Genomic DNA, 20,160 nt, shown 5'->3' with positions numbered 1-20,160 from the left:
GCAGTGCATTAGTGTCTTGATTTTCCCCACATCCCCTCCAACATTTGTCATTTTCCTTTTCTATTATATTAGCCAATCTGATAGGCATGCAGTGGTACCTCAGAGTTTTTTTTTTTAATTTCCATTTCTCTAATCAGTATTGATTTAGTACATTTTTTCATATGACTATAAATAGCTTTGATTACTTCATCTTAAAATTGCCTGTTCATATTATTTGACCATTTTCAATTGAGGAATGGCTCTTATTTTAATAAACATGACTCAGTTCTTTACATATGTGATAAATTAGGTCTGTATCAGGGAAAAATTTTTCTCATTTATGATTACTAACAATATATTTTCCTCCATCCTATTTCTCCTTTTTTATCCTATTCTCTTTTTTTGTTCACCCTGTCCATTCTCAAAAGTGTTTTATTTCTTTTACCTCTTTCAATCTGCCCTCCTTTCTATCAGTCCTCTGCCATTTCTCTTATCTTCCTCCCCTCCTATTTTCCTGTAGGCTAAGATAGATTTCTATATCAAACTGAGTGTGTATGTGATTCCCTCTTTGAGCCAATCCTGGTAAGAGTAAGGTTCCAGTATTCCTGTTCACCTTCCCCACCTTCCCCTCCACTGTAAAAGCCCTTTCACTCCTTTTATTGAGATAATTTACACTATTCTACTTCTTCCTTTCCTCTTGTCCCACTGTATTCCTCTTTTTCACCTCTTAATTTAGTTTTTATTTTAGATTATCATCCCATCATATTCAGTTCACACTTGTGCCATCTGTCTATGTATGTTCCTTCTAACTGTCCTAATAATGAGAAAGTTTTTTAGGAGTTACAAGTATAATTTCCTCATGTAGGGATGTAAATAGTTTAACATTATTAAGTACTTGTGATTTCTCTTTCTTCTTTACCTTTTTATGCTTTTTTGAGTCTTATATTTGAAAGTCAAATTTTCTATTAAGCTCTGATCTTTTTATCTGGAATACTTTAAAATCCTCTATTTCATTGAACATCCAATTCCCCCCCTGAAGGATGATACTCAATTTTTCTGAGTAGGTGATTCTTGATTATAATCCTAGCCTTTTTGCCCTCTAAAATATCATATTCCAAGCCCTCTGATTATTTCACATGGATACTGTTAAACGTGTTCTCTTGACTGTAGCTCCATAATATTTGAATTACTTCTTTTTGGTTGCTTGAATGTTTTTTTCTTTCACCTGGGAGTTCTGGAATTTGGGTATAATATTCCTGAGAGTTTTCATTTTGGGAACTCTTTTAGGAGGTGATTGGTGGATTCTTTCAATTTCTATTTTACCCTCTAGTTCTAGAATATCAAAGCATTTTCCTTGATAATTTTTTGAAAGATGATATCTAGGCTCTTCTTTTGATCATGACTTTTAGGTAGGCCATTTATTCTTAAATTATCTCTCTTGGATCTATTTTCCTGGTGAATTGTTTTTACTAGTCCTTTTGCATGCTATTTTTTTTCATTCTTTTAATTTTGTTTTATTGTTTCTTGACGTTTCATAAAGTCATCAGCTTCTACTTCCCAATTCTAATTTTTAAAGAATTGTTTACTTCAGTGGATTTTTGTACCTCCTTTTCCATTTGGCCAATTTTACTTTTTAAGAAGTTCTTCTCTTCAGTGAATTTTTGTATATCTTTTTACATTATGCTAATTCTGTTTTTCAAGGCATCCTTCTTCCCATTGAATTTTATTCTTCTTTTACCATTTGGCCTATTCTTTTTTTTTTAATTGTTATTTTCTTCAATTTTTTTGTGCCTCCTTTAACAAGCTATTGATACTTTTTACAAGATTTTCTTGTATCACTCTCATTTCTCTTCCCAATATTCCCTCTACTCTTCTTACTTGATTTTTAAAATCTTTCTTGAGCTCTTTCATGGCCTGAGACCAATTTGTATTTTTCTTTGAAGCTTTGGGAATAGCAGTTTTGACTTTGTTGTCTTCCTCTGAGTTTGTGTTTTAACCTTCCCTGCCACCATGATAACTTTCTATAGTCAGAATCTTTTTTGCAATTTGCTAGTTTTTCCAGCCTTTGTCTTGACTTTTAATTCTATGGTAAAGTGGGACTCTGCTTCTGGAATAAAAGGGGTACCGTTCTATGCTTCAGGTTGTGTGTGTGTGTGTGTGTGTGTGTGTGTGTGTGTGTGTGTGTGTGTGCGTGCGCACGCACGCATGCATCTGTTTTCAGAGCTAATTCTGGGGACTTGTAAGTTTTAGATTCTTCCAAGGTGGAATGATCTAGGGAAAATGTGTTTACTACTCTCCTGGCTTTTTCCTCTAGTCTGTGAGTGACCACAAGTACTCTTTTCAGCCCTAGTACTGTGACCAGTATTCCAGTTCACCTTTGGCTGTAAGCGCTGCTGTGTTAGCGTTCCTCTTTACCCTGGGGCTGTGACCCAGAACTGTGACTCAGATCCAAGCCCTATAATCATCAGTGTCACCCCTGTATTCTCCTTCTAACCGGTTGTCTGACCCCTTTATCTTTTGTGGGCTGAGAAATCCAGAAACCACAATTGGTTCACTCACTCCCAAGGCCTTTGGCTGGTTTTCTGGGGTGCAACCTGCACTGCACTGTTCTTCACTCTCACCCTGGTATAACAGATCTTTCTTGTTGACCTTCTAAATTGTATTGGGCTGGAAACATTGTTTTACTCCCTCGCTTTTTATTTTCTGCAGCTCCAGAATTTGTTTTGGGGCACGATTTAAAGTTGTGTTTTTTTCTTCCTTTAACATGTGCACTTTTATTTGAACTGGTATTAAGTCAGTGTACAAGTAAAACTTCTTCCCTCCCCTAAATACTGGCACCAATTTCATAAAACTCGCAGGGAGATTGTAAAGTCTTTATTCACATCTATGTTGGGGGCAGGGAGGGAATTTAGGGGGTCATTCATTATGGCCTGACAATTAAGAAAAAAAGGAACAAGTATTAAGGCAGAAGATACAAAAAGTTTTTTTTAAAGGGTTACATAATTTACTTTAAAGCAATATTAGTATCTTCTCCCCTCTCCCCCTCCCCATCTGGATTTTTGTTGTTTAACTCCTTTGCTCTAGCAGAGGACAGCCTTCATAGAAACTTGTAACTCTGTAGCAATGCATTATAGAATATTTGGAATAATTACAAAAAATGCACAGAGGCCCAAAGATGCATTGTAGAACTTTGGGAATGTTTGCCTCCAACATACTTAGACTGCTCCTCATCTTCATTGGTCTGGTTTTCAAATCCTGAGTCAAGCACAAAATAAAATAAAATAAAATAAAAATAAAATAAAATAAAGCCATGCCAATCTCATCTCTTTCTTTGGTTGTGGGGGGACAATTATCATGTCATACCCTTTGACAAAAAAACCCCACAAACAATCCATTTAGAAGTGTTTGCAGTGGATGATGGAGGGTCTAGATTCATCATACTCCTGCTTGTTGATCTACATCTCCTGGAAAGTGAGAGGAGACACCAGTATGGAGTCTCCAATCCAGACAGAGTATTTGCACTCAGGTGGGGCAATGATCTTGATTTTCATTGTGCGGGGAGCTAGGGCCGTAATCTCCCTCTGCATCCTGTCAGCAATGCATGGGTATATGGTGGTACCCCCAGACAATACAGAATTGGCATGCAAATCCTTACAGATGTCAACATCAACCTTCATGATAGAGGTGAAGGTAGTTTCATGGATTCCACAGGATTCATACCTAAGAAAGATGGTTGGAAGAGAGCTTCTGAGCATTGGAACCTTTTGTTGCCAATGGTGATAACCGGACCATCAAGGAACTCTTTTCCAGAGAGGAGCTAGATGCAGCAGTGGCCATCTTGTGCTGAAAGTCTAGGACAATGTAACACGACATCCTTGATGTCATGCACAATTTCCCTCTCAGCTGTGGTAGTGAAACTATACCTTCTCTCAGTCAAGATCTTCATGAGGTAGTCCATCAGATCACAGCCAGGCAGATCCAGATGTCAGATGGCATGGGGAAGGTCATAACCTTTATAGAGGGGCATGGTGTGGATTACACCATCACCAGAGTCCATCACAATACCAGTGGTACAACCAGAGGCATACAGGGATGTCACAGCCTGGATGGCAACATACATGGCAGGGGTGTTGAAGGTCTCAAACATAACTGAGTCATTTTTTCTCTGTTGGCCTTGGGGTTCAGGGGTGACTTCTGGGTGCTGTTCAAGGGCCACACAGAGCTCATTATAGATGAGTATGATGCCAGTATGATGCCAGATCTTCTCCATGTCATCCCAGTTGGTGACAATACCATGTTCAATGGGGTACTTCAGGGTCAGAATAGCTTTCTTGCTCTGGGCCTCAGCCCCCACATAGCTGTGTTTCTTGCCCATACTGACCATCATACCCTGATGTCTAGGGTGCCCAACAATGTAAGGGAAGACAGCCAGAGGGGTATCATCACCTGCAGAGCCAGCTTTCCACATTCCAGAGCCATTGTCAACAATAAGAGGAGCAATATCATCATCCTTGGTGAATTTTGAAGTGGCAAGTTTAAACCCTTAAGAGAGACAGAGAGAGAGGAGGTGGTGCTGCACCTGGAGGTGGGGAGGAGGCAAGTGCACACTGGGTGGAAGAGCTCACAGGTCTATTTAAAATTGTTTATAGGGATTTGGGGGAGAGTCTCTGCCTTTTCATCACCATCTTGGCTCTGCCCCCTGAATGAATCTTTTGGGTTTTTTTGCGATTGAGGTTGAATGCCTTGCTCAGGGTCATAACAGCTAGTAAGTATCAAGTGTTTAGTCTGAGGCTGGATTTGAACTCAGATCCTCCTAACTTCAGGGCCAGTGTTCCATCCACTGTGCCACCAAGCTGCCCCACTAAATGAATCTTTTAAAAATCTCTTTCAATACAGAAAGGCTGAGAAAAAACAAAACAAGACAAAACGATTCTTATCATGTATGTTAAAATGGGAAAATATTTTGTGTATTTTGCTATTTTAGATTGTTTCCACTTATTTTGTAATTACACAAAATTTATATCAGAGATGGCTTAAAGAAGATGCTTGCATTTGGTGGAAGATAAGACCAAGATCCCTGGGACCTAATCTACCATGAGTCTATGGTATTTCTACTTTCATCTTTCTTCTTTTTAGGATCTTCCTATAGTGCCTCCTTCCTTCCCCATCCATAGCTCTAGAACTTAATATTCTCATGTCCATATCTGTGTGATCATGTTGCCACTGGTGTATGGCCACCATCCTTTCACATATCGAAAGTAATATGTTCTATGGCTAATTATTTTAGAGCCAAGTTATGTCCTAATGAGTTTATGTAAATATATTGTGGTAAGGTATACCATTCCAAATGATATAAGCCTATATTTAACTGTGGCCTTCAATGTCAAGGATTGAGTATAGGTGCAATGCTAGCAGGGTATTCAAGGAAATATTTTTAGGCAAGGGGGTCTTTCAACAGGCCTCAAATAACAACATGAAGGTTGTATTTTTAAGTTGTATAAATTCATTACAATGAGGCAGCCAGGCTACACAGAAAAAGGAAAGAGAAATGAATAAGCATGTATATATTATCTACTATAAGATATATATATAGTAAACACTGTGCTAAGAACATTACAAATATCTCATTTGGTACTTCGGATAGTGCATTAGACCTGGAGTCAGGAAGATTTGAGCTGAAATATAGCCTCAGACATTTATTAGCTACATGAGCCTAGGCAAATCATTTAATCTCCCTCTCCTCAGTTTCTCCATCTACAAAATAGAGATCATGACTGTACTTACATCTCAGGGTTGTGGTGAGAATAAAGTAAAATAATATTTGAAAAGTCCTTTGTAAATCTATAAGTGTGACCCAAAATATATTAATAAGTATTATTATTTGTCATTATTTTATAATATTTTAGTATGTAAATTAAACTAAAAGTTATTTTTGAAAATGATATTTAATCAGCACAATGGAAAAACAGTAAATGTTTTTAGAAGAAAGTTAAGAGTAGTACATAAGGATGTAACTAAAGGAATATCTATGTTTTCTCTTCAGGGAAAATCAATGCCCAGAGGAACAGTATTTATATGATATTTGCTTTTCAAAATAGAAAAGGCTCTTGAAAAAGTATTTCTTTCAGGGCCATATCTCAAAAAGGCACAGGCTCTTGGTTTTTAACTCTGAAGCTTTCTGTAAGCTATTGAGATTCGCATTTTTCAAACTTCTTGAGTGAATTACCGACTATAAGTTTGTCTTCCACCCTACTCAGTCACTTAAGAGTGATTTAATTTATGCAAAAATAAATCTTCAGCATTTTTACAAATATGGCCTGCAAATTGGAATGACTGTTTCTTAGCCACAAAAGCCCTATTTAAATGAAATCAGTAACACTCATCAATATTATTAACCTCACTATTCAATTTAGACAATACCCTGCTATTAACTGTGTCATGGGCTATGCGTAGATGGAATGTTGACAGAATTATTCAGTGTTATTCTGTTCAATAACAAAGCTCCTAAATATCAATTTATCTCTCTGAATTAAATTGAATTTCTGAAGAACATAAATATCTTTTGAATTTTTGATTCATTTTTAATACCTACAACATCAGTTTCTCTCCAAGGATCAAGACGTTATTAACATTTTTTGAAGATCATTTTGTTGTTCTATGACAAATTTTACCATTCAATCTATACTCAATAATTTATGTCCTATAACCAGTAGCTCTCTTACTTCCACACATGGAATAGATTGGGGATGGGAAATGTTTATTATAAAAAAACCTCCATACTGATATGGCTCTATTAATAGTGCCAATACCCTATTTCCCACACAGCAAAGAGTCCATCTTCTTGTAAGTAGCAATTTAATAATTTTTCTTTCATTAGATTTTTTTATAACAAATTCCTACAGAACTCATTCTCTTTCTCCCTAAACAACTTCCCCAACCCCACCTAAATTCCCCATAACTATCGAGGGAAATGATCTCTAAGTTCCCCAGACTCACAATATAGGTGTTATTCTTGGCTACACTATCTGTCATACCCTATATCCAATCTGTTGCTAAGGCCCATCAATTGTACCTTTGTAACATCTTTCAAACACTCCCCTTTCTCTCCTCTGACAGTGCCACCACTTTAGTGCAAATCCTTATCACTTAGCTCCTGGACTATTGCAATAGGCTGCTGCTGCTGGGTCTGCCTGCCTCATCTCTTCCCACTCCAGTCCATCCTTCATATCAAATGAGATATTTGTAAACTATTTACCACAGTGCCTGACATACACTATGAACTCCTTTATTCCCCAATCAGCCACCAAAGTGATTTTCTCAAAGTGAATCCAATCATGTCTCCCAACAAATTCCCATGGCTCCCCATTGCCTCCAGGATTAAATACAAAACCCTCTGTCTGGCATTCTGAGGGGATTAGAACAGCAAGTGGTAGTGGGAATTGAGTGAACCACATCAATTCCTTGTGACTCAATTCTGGAGGAAACTCAGTTCTCTTTTATTCAATTATGGGTCTAATTCAATTTTTCGCCTCGTGAGAAAATTTTACTCAATTGTAGGAATTGAGAGAAAACCTTATTGCATTGTTTGAACTGAGATCTATGTTACTGGGAAACTGGGCTACCTCTATCTGCTGCTTAGAGATACCTAACTCAGGACCTAGGTTATGCTGATGAGAAACCCAGTCAAATCCAAAGACCAATGCAATGAATTTTCTCCAAGTTATACATCTCAAGCAAATCATATGTCTTATCTGAAAACTGGCTCCATACTGGTTAATCACTTATTGTTTTCATGTACCTTTGATTGAATACAGATACTTGGGGGTGGGATGGTAAGACATTTCTTTTTTCTGATTGCAGGGGATTGAACCTTATTTTTCTCCTCCTCTCAATTTGGAAAGTTCTTAATCTTTCCTCCAATTAGAAATTAGATGACCTAATTTTGTATCCAGATTGTTTTCTTGTGATTAATTGGTATTACTTGATTAATTGTTTTTAATGTATAAAAATTTGTTTCCTCGCTAGGAAATCTGATCTTGATTTGCTATGCCATTGGCATGCATTATTTAATTAATACGATATGCTCAGAGTTTGAACCTTTGATCTGCCATATTTCATAATGGTGCCTTTCACAACCTAGGCACCACTTACATTTCCAGTCTTCTTATACCTTACTCCTCACCATATATTCTTCAATCCAGTGACACTGGCCTCCTTGCTGTTGCAAGAACAAGACACTTCATTCCTTGGCCCTGAGCATTTTGTGGCATTGTCTTTTCATTCCTACCAGCTTCTTTAATTTCCTTTAAGTCCCAACTAAAATTGCATCTTCTAAATGAAGCCTTTCCTAACTCCTCTTAATTTTAGTGCCTTCCAAAAAAAATCCCATTTATCCTGTATGTAGCTTGTTTGTGCATATTTGCTTGATAATTATCTCCCCCATTAGATTGTGAATTCTTGAGGAAAAGAAATGTGTTTTGCCTTTTTTTTTGTATCCCCAATACATAACACAGTGCCTGACACATAACAGGGGCTTAATAAATGTTCATTAACTGAATCATATGTAAAAAAGTAGGTGCTTTTAAGGTGTGTGTATCTGTATATATATATATATATATGTATATATATATACACACACATATGTGTTATATATATATATATACAGATATATATACACACAGTAAATATATATATTATATGTATATGTGTGTGTGTATATATATACATGTGTATATATGTATGTGTGTATATATACATATATATACATATATATGTATACACATGTATATATATATATATATATATATATGTATATATACAGTAGATGGGAAGTAATCTCCAAGTGGAAGGTTCTAGCAGCTAGGCAATAAGATTAGATATATTTATTAAACTTTTATTAAATAGAAGTATTAGCATCTAGATATACTAGCATAAATATATGTTTGTATGTACATATTTACACACATATGGCTAGGTGGCTAGGTGGCTCAGTGGATAGATAGATCACCAATACTGAAGCCAGAAGGAACTGATTTCAAATCTAACTTCAGACACTTACTAGCTGTGCTTCCCTGGACAAGTCACTTAACCCTGTTTGCCTCAGTTTCCTCATCTGTAAAATGTGCTGGAGAAGGGAATGGCAAACTACTCTATTACAGCAAATTACTTCAGTATCTTTGCCAAGAAAACCCCAAATTTGGTCACAGAGAATCAGACATGACTGAAATAACATAACAACAGTAGCAAATGCATGTATGATTCAACTGGAGAAGTTTTCTAAACCAAATTATGATATATGAGAGAGTATGTAAAATGTAAGGATGATCTCTGAGTATAGTGCTAAAAGGAAGAAGAAAAATTCCATACATAGAGGTAGGGAGTGATGGTGAAATCTTAAGATTGAAATCTGAAAGGGACTTTAGAGATCATCTATTCTCACCCTATCATTTCAAAAATGAGAAAAATGAGACCCAGAGAGACTACATGATTTTTCCAATATGACAGCCAGCAAATAACAGATCAAGGAGCCAAATTTTGGTCTACTGACCCCAAAGTTTCTACTTTTTTGCCACTATACAAGTTACTCCTATAACAGGATATAGAAAAAAGGGAGTGAATTAGTTATGGATTATAGTATGAAGTAAACCTAAATTATATGACCATTTTACAAGAGCTCTTATTTAAGTCCCTCTTATCTGTTGGGAATGGGCATATGTTAACAATTTGTTCCAACAGTCATGATGACACTTGAAGCAAGTGTTTTGGAGCACTTAGAGCTTAGTGAAACATCAAAGACACCAATCACTGTATTCTGGGCATTCACCAGTTATCCTGACTTTTATCTTGTCACTGGACTTTGAAGACTGGAACACAGACTAAGGCTAAGGCTAATGAAGTTATACAACTCTGCCTCACTTTAATCCAATTCATGAGTAAATCAAGACACCACCCCATGATATCATTAGTTCTCTTCAAAAAGGACAAACAACACATCTCTTGGGGTACTCATCAAAAATCATGAATCCCATTCATTTCTCCTTTCCCTAAAAATATTTCTATAAAAATATGCAACTCTAATTTTAATAAAATACAGAAAAGATTAATACTTTTATACGAATGACAGTAGCAGGTAAACATGTATTTAAGAGCAAAAACAAACAACTATGTCTATATTTGTATGATTTTATATTAAGCTTTTTCTGGTTCCCAGTTTTTACAGTTTAAAGGAGATTGTTTCATTTTCATTTGTACTCAGTTCACCAAATAAATATTGAGTAAGGCTAGCTCCTCTGAGATTATGGGATCATGGGATTATAGATTTAAAGCTGAAAGGGATCTTATACATCATTTAGTTTAACCCTTCATTTCACAGATGAAGGACTGAAGATGAGAAAGATAAAGTGACTGCCCAAAGTCACACAGGAGCAAGAGGCAGAGTCAGGATTTGAATTCAGGCTTTTTGATGCCAAATCCAACCCACTTTTCATTTTAATATGTAGTCATGAGTTGATGTAATGGGAAGCACCTGAATCCACATTCTGACCTAGAAACATCTGAAATGTCTTTTCATGTGTAACTTAGGATGTTTTGTGTTTTTGCCCACTACTTAACAAGCTCTCATATGGCAATAATATTGAGCTAGGTGCCCTAAGAGGTATAGGCTTTAGAAAATACTAAGTGTTTTGATTAGGGCAAAAGTGAACCCATTTGTAAGGAGGGCACTGTTGTAGATGGCTCAGAATAACATCAATGACCAAATGCATCTAACCTTTGAATGTCACAAAATGTCAGTCTAATCTTGAAAGCAAAGAGTAGGAGGAAAGAACCTATTTCTACACTAGTAAGCAAATGCCAAATATATACCCTTATCTGTATGTTTCATTTAATGGACAGCTAGTTAAAAAAAAAACAACTTTTTTTCCCTTTTAAAGTTTAGTTCTAAAAGGCATGAATTCTCTCTTTTTTTTCCTTTTAAAAGAGGAAATGTAAAAAAGGATTTTTTATATAAGTATTCTTATATATCCCCAGTACTGTAGTTTGTTTGTTTGTTTGTTTTTACTGCATCCAAGTACAGAAGTTTGCAAAAATTCATAGATTAGGGAAAAACAATGGCAGAATATAGTGATTAAATCCTGAGTTTTATAGGCAATTATAGAAGGGAAAATTCATTAGTATTTATAGTTGTTAGAGAAGACTTCACAGAGGAGGTGGTATTCAAACTGGGCCTTGAAAGACGGGGAGGATTTAGAAAAGCCAATAGGGACTGCTGATAAGTGTTTCATGCAGTGGGAAAATAAATACAGCCATGGAAGTAAGAACAGTGTTGGGATGTGTATGTAAGTGTGCATATTTGTGTGTGCATAAATAAATAAATATATATGTGTATATGTATATATACACACACACTATGTTCACACAAATATATATTTGTATATGTGTACATATATACAAATATATGTATTAGTATATATACATATATATGCACATAAATTCTTTAAAGATATGTTTCTATGTATATTACAGGTATAAATGCACATGTTTATATGATATGTACATATGTTGTATACATAAACAGGTTCTGTTACACTAAATGGAGATTTCCTGACCAACACGAACAAACAAAAAAAAACCTTGCTAGTGACTTGCTCTGAAATGAAATTTTCTGTTTTTCTCAGATTAATAGGAAGGAGAAAGAGAAAATTCTTTGAGTTCAAAAATTCAATAACATAAAAACATTTAACTTCTTTATGTCAAGCATCTTCACTTTTATAACAAAGAGTTACTGATCAAATGACTTCTTATCATTGAGAGTAAACAAATCATATGGGGAGAAAACATCTTATGGAATAACTTTTAATATTTGCATTCCTGTAAGTTATGTGGTATATGAACTTCATTTAAATAGAAAAAGATTTTAAAAGGGGGGATTTAGGGTTTTGAAAGATAAGATATTACTTTTTGCACCTGCCAAATTGATTTTCTATAATTTTAAAACTCTGGAATAAGAAATTACTTAGAGGGAAAATGTTAGCACTTAGGATCGCATAATAATTACAGACAAAGAAGAATTACTAGTATCACCAACAAATATCTTTCCCCTGAATGATCTCAGTAATTGTCTTTGGATAGATGATGAAATTGAAAATTTGTGACAAATTTGTTTATACTTTGCATTTTTCATGTTTTCTTTCATGAACATTGATACAAGAAAAAACAGAGAAACAACAGAAGAACAAGAGGCTGCAGAGAAAGAGAATGTGAGGGGTAAACAAAAAACAACATAAATGGGAGTCTGTAGTAGGAGAGATAAGCTCAACTAGAGAGGAAAAAAAAGTTTAGATTACTTTGAACAGTTGTTTCCCTCAGAGTCAAATGAACACTTTTGGGTTCATTTCACCAGACTGCCTGATGTACAGTAGTAGAGAAACTCTAAGTTAGAGAAATTCTATTCATGATTATGTCAAGATTAAAAACAGAAGTTGAAAATAGTTTGTGTGTATGCCAACTTCATGTCAGTTTCAATTTGGCACTTTAGAAAGGGGAAGAGAAGGAAAGGAAGCAATGACCCTAGAAATGGGAAAAATCTTACTTGAAAGGATACTTTTAAATGTATTTTTCAAGTATGAAACAGCGTATCAGTTGAATTTAAGATGAATGCAAATTACAAAACTCTTAAAAATCAATATTTTTTGCTAACTGCAACTTCTTTACTGCTTTCTTACAGCATGTCCATGGAACATATGACATTTATATTTAAAAAGTTAATGAATTTTGGAGACATTCTGAAAATTACCTCAAAACACAAAAAAATTAAAAATGTGCCTATTCAAGCTCTAGTGAAAATATTACAATTCCTCTAATCTTAGAAATTTTAGAAATAGAGTTCACACTGGGATTGAACAAAATGGAAAATGAATGACAGAGAGGTCCCAATACCAAAAAGGGGCAGAACCAATAATTGAACATAAGCCTCCTGATCAAAATAATATTAAATAAACAAACATTTACAAAGTACCTAATATGTTCCAGTCAATGTGTGCTGGAGCTAGAAAAACATAAATGAAAGAGTCCCTAATCTCAAGCAGTTTATATTCTGTCTAGAAGAGTAGTCCTTATAGTGTGGCCTGGGGACCACAGGAGGTCCTTGAGATCCTACTAGGTGGTCCAAATGATCATTATTATTTTTATTACAATACTCTATTTTGTGGAAGAACCCAAGCTGAAGAAACTTCATTCATCACCTGGCTCTACTCCTAACTTTCTGAACTTCAAAACTATGCACCTGCATGGGTACCTATCAAGATGTTTGACAATGAAAAGACAAAAATTCAAAATAACTTAGGAAATGGAGTAAAAAAATGTAATCTTATTTTTCTCTATGTTTTTTTTCTTGGCACTAACAGAAATCTCAAATTTGATTGTGGACTGCCACAGAATACACAGAATAATCTGAAGTGTCAATATGAATGGGAGATGCAGGGAGTGGCATATATCATTAGATAAACCTTTTGTTTTCCAGAAAGTCACCACTATTCTCATCTATTGATTCCCTTCCAAGTCACATTGCTCCCAGTAGGACATTCTAGAATTTGGCCATTAAAATGTGGTCTATTTCCTTACCAGGCCCTTGAATACCATATTATATGATGTTGACTTCTCTAACTGATTTCAAGTTAATTTTCAGTCCAAAATAGTGCTAAGACAGTGGTTTAAAAACAAACAAACAAACAAACAAAAAGCCCAAATCCCCCAGCCCTCCAAAGTTCATCAGGTTCTCCTTTTTAACAAAGGGAGGGAAGAAGACTAAGGATGAAGCTAAGACTGAAGCTTTCTCTTTACTCCAAACAATTCCTTCTTGGGAGCTTGGCCAAAACTTTTCTTTCCTGGATTGCCAGTCCCTCTACTTTCTGGATCAGAACTTGTGTTTCTGTTTTACAGACGTACCACCAAGCAACAATCATGTTTCTTCAACCAATCAAATTTGTCATGCTTAAAATTAATATTCTTGAACATAGCGTGAATGGAAAAATGGGACTTCCAGCAATAAGGCTGAATAACTATCTTACCTATATGTGCTCTCCAAGCTTGGGCCCACCTTTACCTGGACCTGGTGGAAAATATCTTATAGACTTTGGGCAGATGTTTCATAACAACTATTCATACTGAACCAGCTTAGTAAATACCTATTTCTAGAAACTGACTGGCTTAATGATTTTCAACTGATTATCTTAGGAAGGAGTGAGAAGCACACACATGAAGGCTTCAGCTGACAATATTAAAGTATTACACCAATCCCCTTACCGTTACCATACAGAGAAGAGATGTAGCTATTCTAGCTCAAGGACTCTGACGTTTATGAGACTGGGAGTTATGAGAGGGATGCCCTACAGTTTGTCGGAACTACAAGATATTGACTATGGAACAGGACTGTTGGAGGCAAGGACACAATTAAAGAAGGAAAAGGTTAAGAAAGTGAATTCAAAAATCAAATATATATCTCTCTGTCTCTGTGTCTGTCTGTCTGTCTGTCTGTCTCTCTGTCTCTCTGTCTCTCTCTCTCTCTCTCTCTCTCTCTCTCTCTCTCTCTCTCTCTCTCTCTCTCACACACACACACACACACACACACACACACACACACACACACACCACAAACTTCTAGGGATTGGAATCCAAATGTCGACATTAATTATGGTTGTGGAAATAAGGTAAATGCAGATATCTTTGTAAATATATAACTATCTGCAAATAAATATGTGATTTCTATGTATCTAGTTATATTTAAGTAATTGAACAGCTAAAAAGATAGATATATTCATAGCCAAATATAGGTCGTAGTTCAGAATGATGACTCATGAGCATTTCAAAATTGTGTGCTATGAAAGCAAAATTCAATATCCTGAACTTGCTGAAAATGAACTAACCATTTTTAGAAATATTTTAAACAAGGGTTAAAATAAAAACTTTATTGTTGTTTTGCATGTTTTTCTTAATTTAAGTTTCAGCTTCCCAATAAATGCTTGTATCTAGAACAACGTTTCCCAAGCATTCTGGAAATCAAGGTTTTACTCTAATATCAGCATATTTCATAAATATCAATATGTGACTGAAATAGTTTGCTTATATCTTTTCCATAGAGCATCAATATATTTCTAAATGTTAAAGTTAAATAAAAATAATTACATTTCCACATATTATTTCATCACCCTGCCCCTCCCCCAAATCTGAGGAAAGCTTTGTTTTATATTAAAGGACAACCTTAGAGAAACTTTACCCATTCTTCATTTCCTCTATGTATCCCTTTTGCCCATTGGAGAAATGAATAAGAAGGAAAAACGAAATTATGTTTACTGTACAAGGCAATAGAGGCTTTGAGGACTCAAAGGAAAAGGAAGAAAAACAGGTGAGGAGGGAGGTTAAGAAATTAAAAGAGTCAGTGGGACCTAGATTTTAGTTCTTCCATTTACCCTCACTAGCTTAACCTCTCCGATTCTGTTTCTTCATTTAAGTTTAAAAAAAATGGAATACCTTCATTTCCAAGCTTATACAATTCTTGTGAAATCCAAATAAGATACTGTATGTAAAACATTTTGCAAATTTTAGTGATTTATTGTTGTTCCCTCTTTAAGAATGTGTTTCATGAAAATCAATGTTTGCTAGAGGATTCCCAATTATGGATTAACAAAAAGAGTGCATTTTTTTCTTTAGATATTTTGCTCCTTTTTTTCCTGAAGTGAAAGTACTAGTTAAATTTCTTTTCTCAGTTCCCCCCAAAATAACTTTTATAGGCTTTAAATGGACTGATTGCATCCAATATTGAATTACCCCAGAGAACAATTGGAAAGCTTCCCTATGTCCAACTGGCTACTTCAGACATTTTGAATTCTTCTGAAAGATTGAGGGCATAGCAGTTGCCTTTATTAGCTGCCTAGTGGTCTTCTTTCATGGACATTTGTCTTTCCTATTTTTAAACATGCTATTCTTACATTTGCATTCTCATTGTACCCCTCTCCTGGAAATCAATCCTACCCTTGTTCCTGGAAGGAGTGTATCATTTTACTCCAATATGACCCTCACTTACCATCCATATAACACTCTAGACCAAAATGTCCCTTCTTAGACATCATATCCCTTTATGAGTTGTCTTCCCCTATTAAAATGTAAAGTACAAGAAGGCATAAAGTATTTTTGCATTTGTGTTTGTAAAGCCAGAGCTTAACACATAGATTAACGAATAGTAAACTCTTAATAAATGCTTTTTAATTCATTTGTTCATTCATAAATATGACCACTCCTGATTGCAAGGAATAAAGGAATCATTTTTTTTTTCCTATGAGGTGATTGAAAAAGAAACTAAATTAGCTTTTTGGGTATTTTTATGTTTTTTAAAAATATCTTTAACATTTGAATTTGTAAAATATTGCATATGGGAGAACACTAAACAATCATATTCAGAATTCATTTTTAAAATCAATTAAGTGTTCAGTTTATGATAGACTCCCATTGGTTGATAAGTATTTACTTCTTTGCTTTTTGTATTTAAATATGAGCACTACAATTTATACTTACTGTGCACCAAATAAACAAATATATGATTGTTTTTACATTTAATTTGGGAAAATAAAATATTAAATAAATATTAAAAACACATTTATGTGTTGGTTGCTTTTTTACTCCAAACAGTATAAACATTACATAAGAGAGTGAGCCACCTTGAAAGTTTAAAGAAAAGGCATAAATAAAACAAGGTCTAATGCAAACACAAATGTGATAGAAATAACATACAAATGAAATACTGTATTTTATGAATGCAAAATACAACTGTAAATTTAAAATTTTGCATGCTTAGTATCTTGTTTTCCATTTCAAAATATATTAATTTGCTAACATTGTTTAAGTGAACTAAAAGAATTAATTATATTTCAATTTGGAATTCAAATAATTATACTTTCTTGATTTCTGCTACATTCAGGAAAAATTACACTGAACCAAAGAGAGAAAAATAGGACAAGGTAAAAGTGAGCAAAACATAATTGGGAGATTTTTAAGTATTCGAGTTAAATTTAAAGTGGATTGTTGAAACATTTCAAAACTCTTCTTTGGAACAAAATAACAACACAGCCTTGTAAATGTTAATCCCTTGAAGTAAATGAGCTATAACAGGTTTTATCAGACACTGTTATATAGAGAAAGTGATGGCGAAAAAATGACAGTATTCTTAGAAATTGAGAGGCAGTGAAAGAGTTGTTTTCCAGGTATTCCAGCTCTGCCTAAAAAGCCTATTCAAGCTTTTAGCTTGCTCCCTGCTATTCTCTCATTAGTTTCACATCTGGTTCACTCTACTCCTTTATGCTGACTGAGTTCCTTTGATTGCTTCATTTGTACATGAAATCAAGGACTGATGCTGACATCATCCATGAGCACTCTTGTCTGGTCCTGCACCAAATCAGGTCAAATGAGTGCAAAGAAGAATCAGCTGCCATATTGAAGCAGTAGGAGAGAGAGGGAAACTATTTTTGTTTGTTTGTTTCCTTGCTATTTTCTACTATTTCTTTAAGCAAAAAAAATTCCCTAGGCTAGTGCTAAAATGAAGAGCAATCCTAAAACCCAAAATTGGACAAAGCAAGAATATTTTATTACTAATATATGTACATGCAATTTCGTATTTGCAATTTACCAATTTCATTGGCAATTTTTTTACAGTTTTTTTTAATGACTCACAACTGTGGTTCAAACAGGTTCATTGATTTATCCAAAGTCATAAAACAAGGGCAAAGTCTGAACTGTATATTCATGTAACATTTAAATTAAAATAACACATTGTTTAAAATAAAGGATGATCATAGAATCATAGAACTTCAGAGTTGGAAGGGAACTGAGTTCCCTTCCAACTCATATATAAAATAAGAATTCCATCCACAAAAAAATTCTAACAAGTTTTAATTCTATTTAGAAGATATCTATTGCAAGAAGAATCCACTGCCTCTTGAAACAGTCTATTTGGCTTTTAAATGGTTCTAATGGTCAGTAAGCTTTCCCCTCATCTTGAATCAAGTTTAAAGTTACTTTCTTGAAATTTTTACCACTTGCTCTAAGATTTGCCCTCTTTCATTGTGCAGAACTATTATAATCCACCTTTCACGTGCATCTCTAAAAATAAATGAATACAGTAAACTTCATGAGGACTCTTCAGAAAAAAGACATCAAAGCCCTGCTTTTCTGGTGTTATGAGTTGTTTTGGCTATTCAATGAAATTTTATTTTACATTTTTGCCTACTCTATCTTCACAAGATCTGTGCAGTTGTGGGAGACTATTTCCCATGGGCTTTGGTAAAAATTAATAGAAATGATTTATAACTAGTATTTGTGAATTTGTGTAAGACTCATTTAGCTCTTAGAAAAAGATATTTAGTTAAATTAGCAATTTTTGCTTAATACTTAAAATATTTAAAGTAAATGTTTTTCTAGGAGCTAAATGAGTCTACTATTTTAAAAATAAGTTTTAATTAATGTCTTTTTTATATTAGCAGTTATCTCCAATATCCTATACTCATCCCTTCTGGAGAGCAATCTCATACAACAAACAGCATTTTTAAAGACAAAAAGAGAAAGAAAAAGGAAAGAAAATAAAATTAGAACACCTTCTGAATAGATTGAAAATGCCAAAAATATGTGCAAGGTATTTGTATTTTTATTATTTATAATTTTATTTATTATTATTTTTCCTTGAAGCATAAGACCAGTAATAGAGAATCTGGTCAAAGAGTATGGACATTTTAATCACTCCATTTGCATAATTCCAAATTGTTTTCCAAAATGGTTTATCATTTCACAGCTCTACTAATATTGTATTAATGTACTATATTCCACAACTAATCCAGCATTAACCACTGACAATTTTTTTTCATCTTTGCCAATTTACAGGGAGGTGAAACCTCAGGGATATTGTGATTTGGCTATCTCTTATTATTTGTGATTTGGGGCATTTTTAATGTGGTTGTGAATACTTTCTTCTTTTAAGAACCATTTGTTTATATCATTTCACCACTTGCACTTGTCCATTGGGAATGACTAACAGTCACACACACATACACACACATACACACACACAAATACACACATACTATATCTTGGATAGCAAACCTTTATGACAGAAGCTTTATGCAAAGATTGTTCCCCATTATAACCACTTCCCTTCTTACCCAATGTGTCTTAACCTTCGCAGAAGCTTTTCAATTTCATGTAATCAAAGTTATATATTTTATCATTTCTAATTGCCTCTATCGCTTGTTTAGTTAAGAATACATCTCATCGGGGCAGCTAGGTGGCACAGTGGATAGAACACTGGCCCTGGAGTCAGGAAGACCTGAGTTCAAATACAGCCTCAGACCAAACACTTGACACTTAATAGATGTGTGACCTTGGGCAAGTAACGTAACCCCAACTGCCAAAAAAAAAAATGTCATACGTAGCTATGTGAGGCATACATTCTGCTTCTCTTAAATTTTTTATAGTGTTACTTTTAATATTAAAGTCCTGTATCCATTTAGAATATATTGTAATGTAATTGTGATATAAGGTGTTTTAAGCTTAATTTCTGGAGACTGCTTTCTAATTTTCTCAGCATTTTTTTAATAAAATAGGTAGATTTCCCCTGATTTATGCTTTCCACTTTATCAAATACTAGGTTATTGAGTTTTATTGTTTCTACTCTGTTCCACTGATCTATTACTCTATTCTTTAACCAATAATAGATGGTTTTGATGACTACTGTTTTATAATATAGTTGAGGTCTAGAAGAGCTATTTTCTCTTCATCACCATTTGTTTTCATTGTTCCCCTGTATATTCTAAATCTTTTGTTTTTTTTTTCATGAATGTGATTATTTTATCAAGTTCTATATGCTATCTATGTATAGATTCTCCTTTTGGATTGTTGAAAAATAGTTTTTGCTATGACCATCAAGTTATCTTGACTTATCTCTATTGGTCTCTGTCCTGCTTCATTATGTATTCAATGGCAAATTGCCAATTATTCTAATTATCATTTTTTTCATCTCCTACTTTAATATTCCAGTCCCCTGGTTGGTTGGTTGTTGTTCTTCATGGTCAAAGAGACCAAAATGACATCACTATATAGAATTCAAGGTACAACGTGTCTGACTGTGATTGATCAGAACACTAC

General features: G+C 34.4%; 1 pseudogene; it reads right to left on the bottom strand.

Annotated features, from left to right (window-relative positions):
• Positions 1 to 3,374: 3,374 nt before the first annotated feature.
• On the bottom strand, positions 3,375 to 16,100 carry LOC110206785 (actin, cytoplasmic 1 pseudogene; annotated as a pseudogene).
• Between the last annotated feature and the right edge of the window lie 4,060 nt (positions 16,101 to 20,160).

Source organism: Phascolarctos cinereus, unplaced genomic scaffold (genome assembly GCF_003287225.1).
Source record: "Phascolarctos cinereus isolate Bilbo 61053 unplaced genomic scaffold, phaCin_HiC Scaffold_5;HRSCAF=322, whole genome shotgun sequence".
In the NCBI taxonomy this organism is placed as follows: Eukaryota; Metazoa; Chordata; class Mammalia; order Diprotodontia; family Phascolarctidae; genus Phascolarctos; species Phascolarctos cinereus.
The sequence above is the reverse complement of the archived record's forward strand: the minus strand, read 5'-3'. Positions and strand labels throughout refer to the sequence as shown.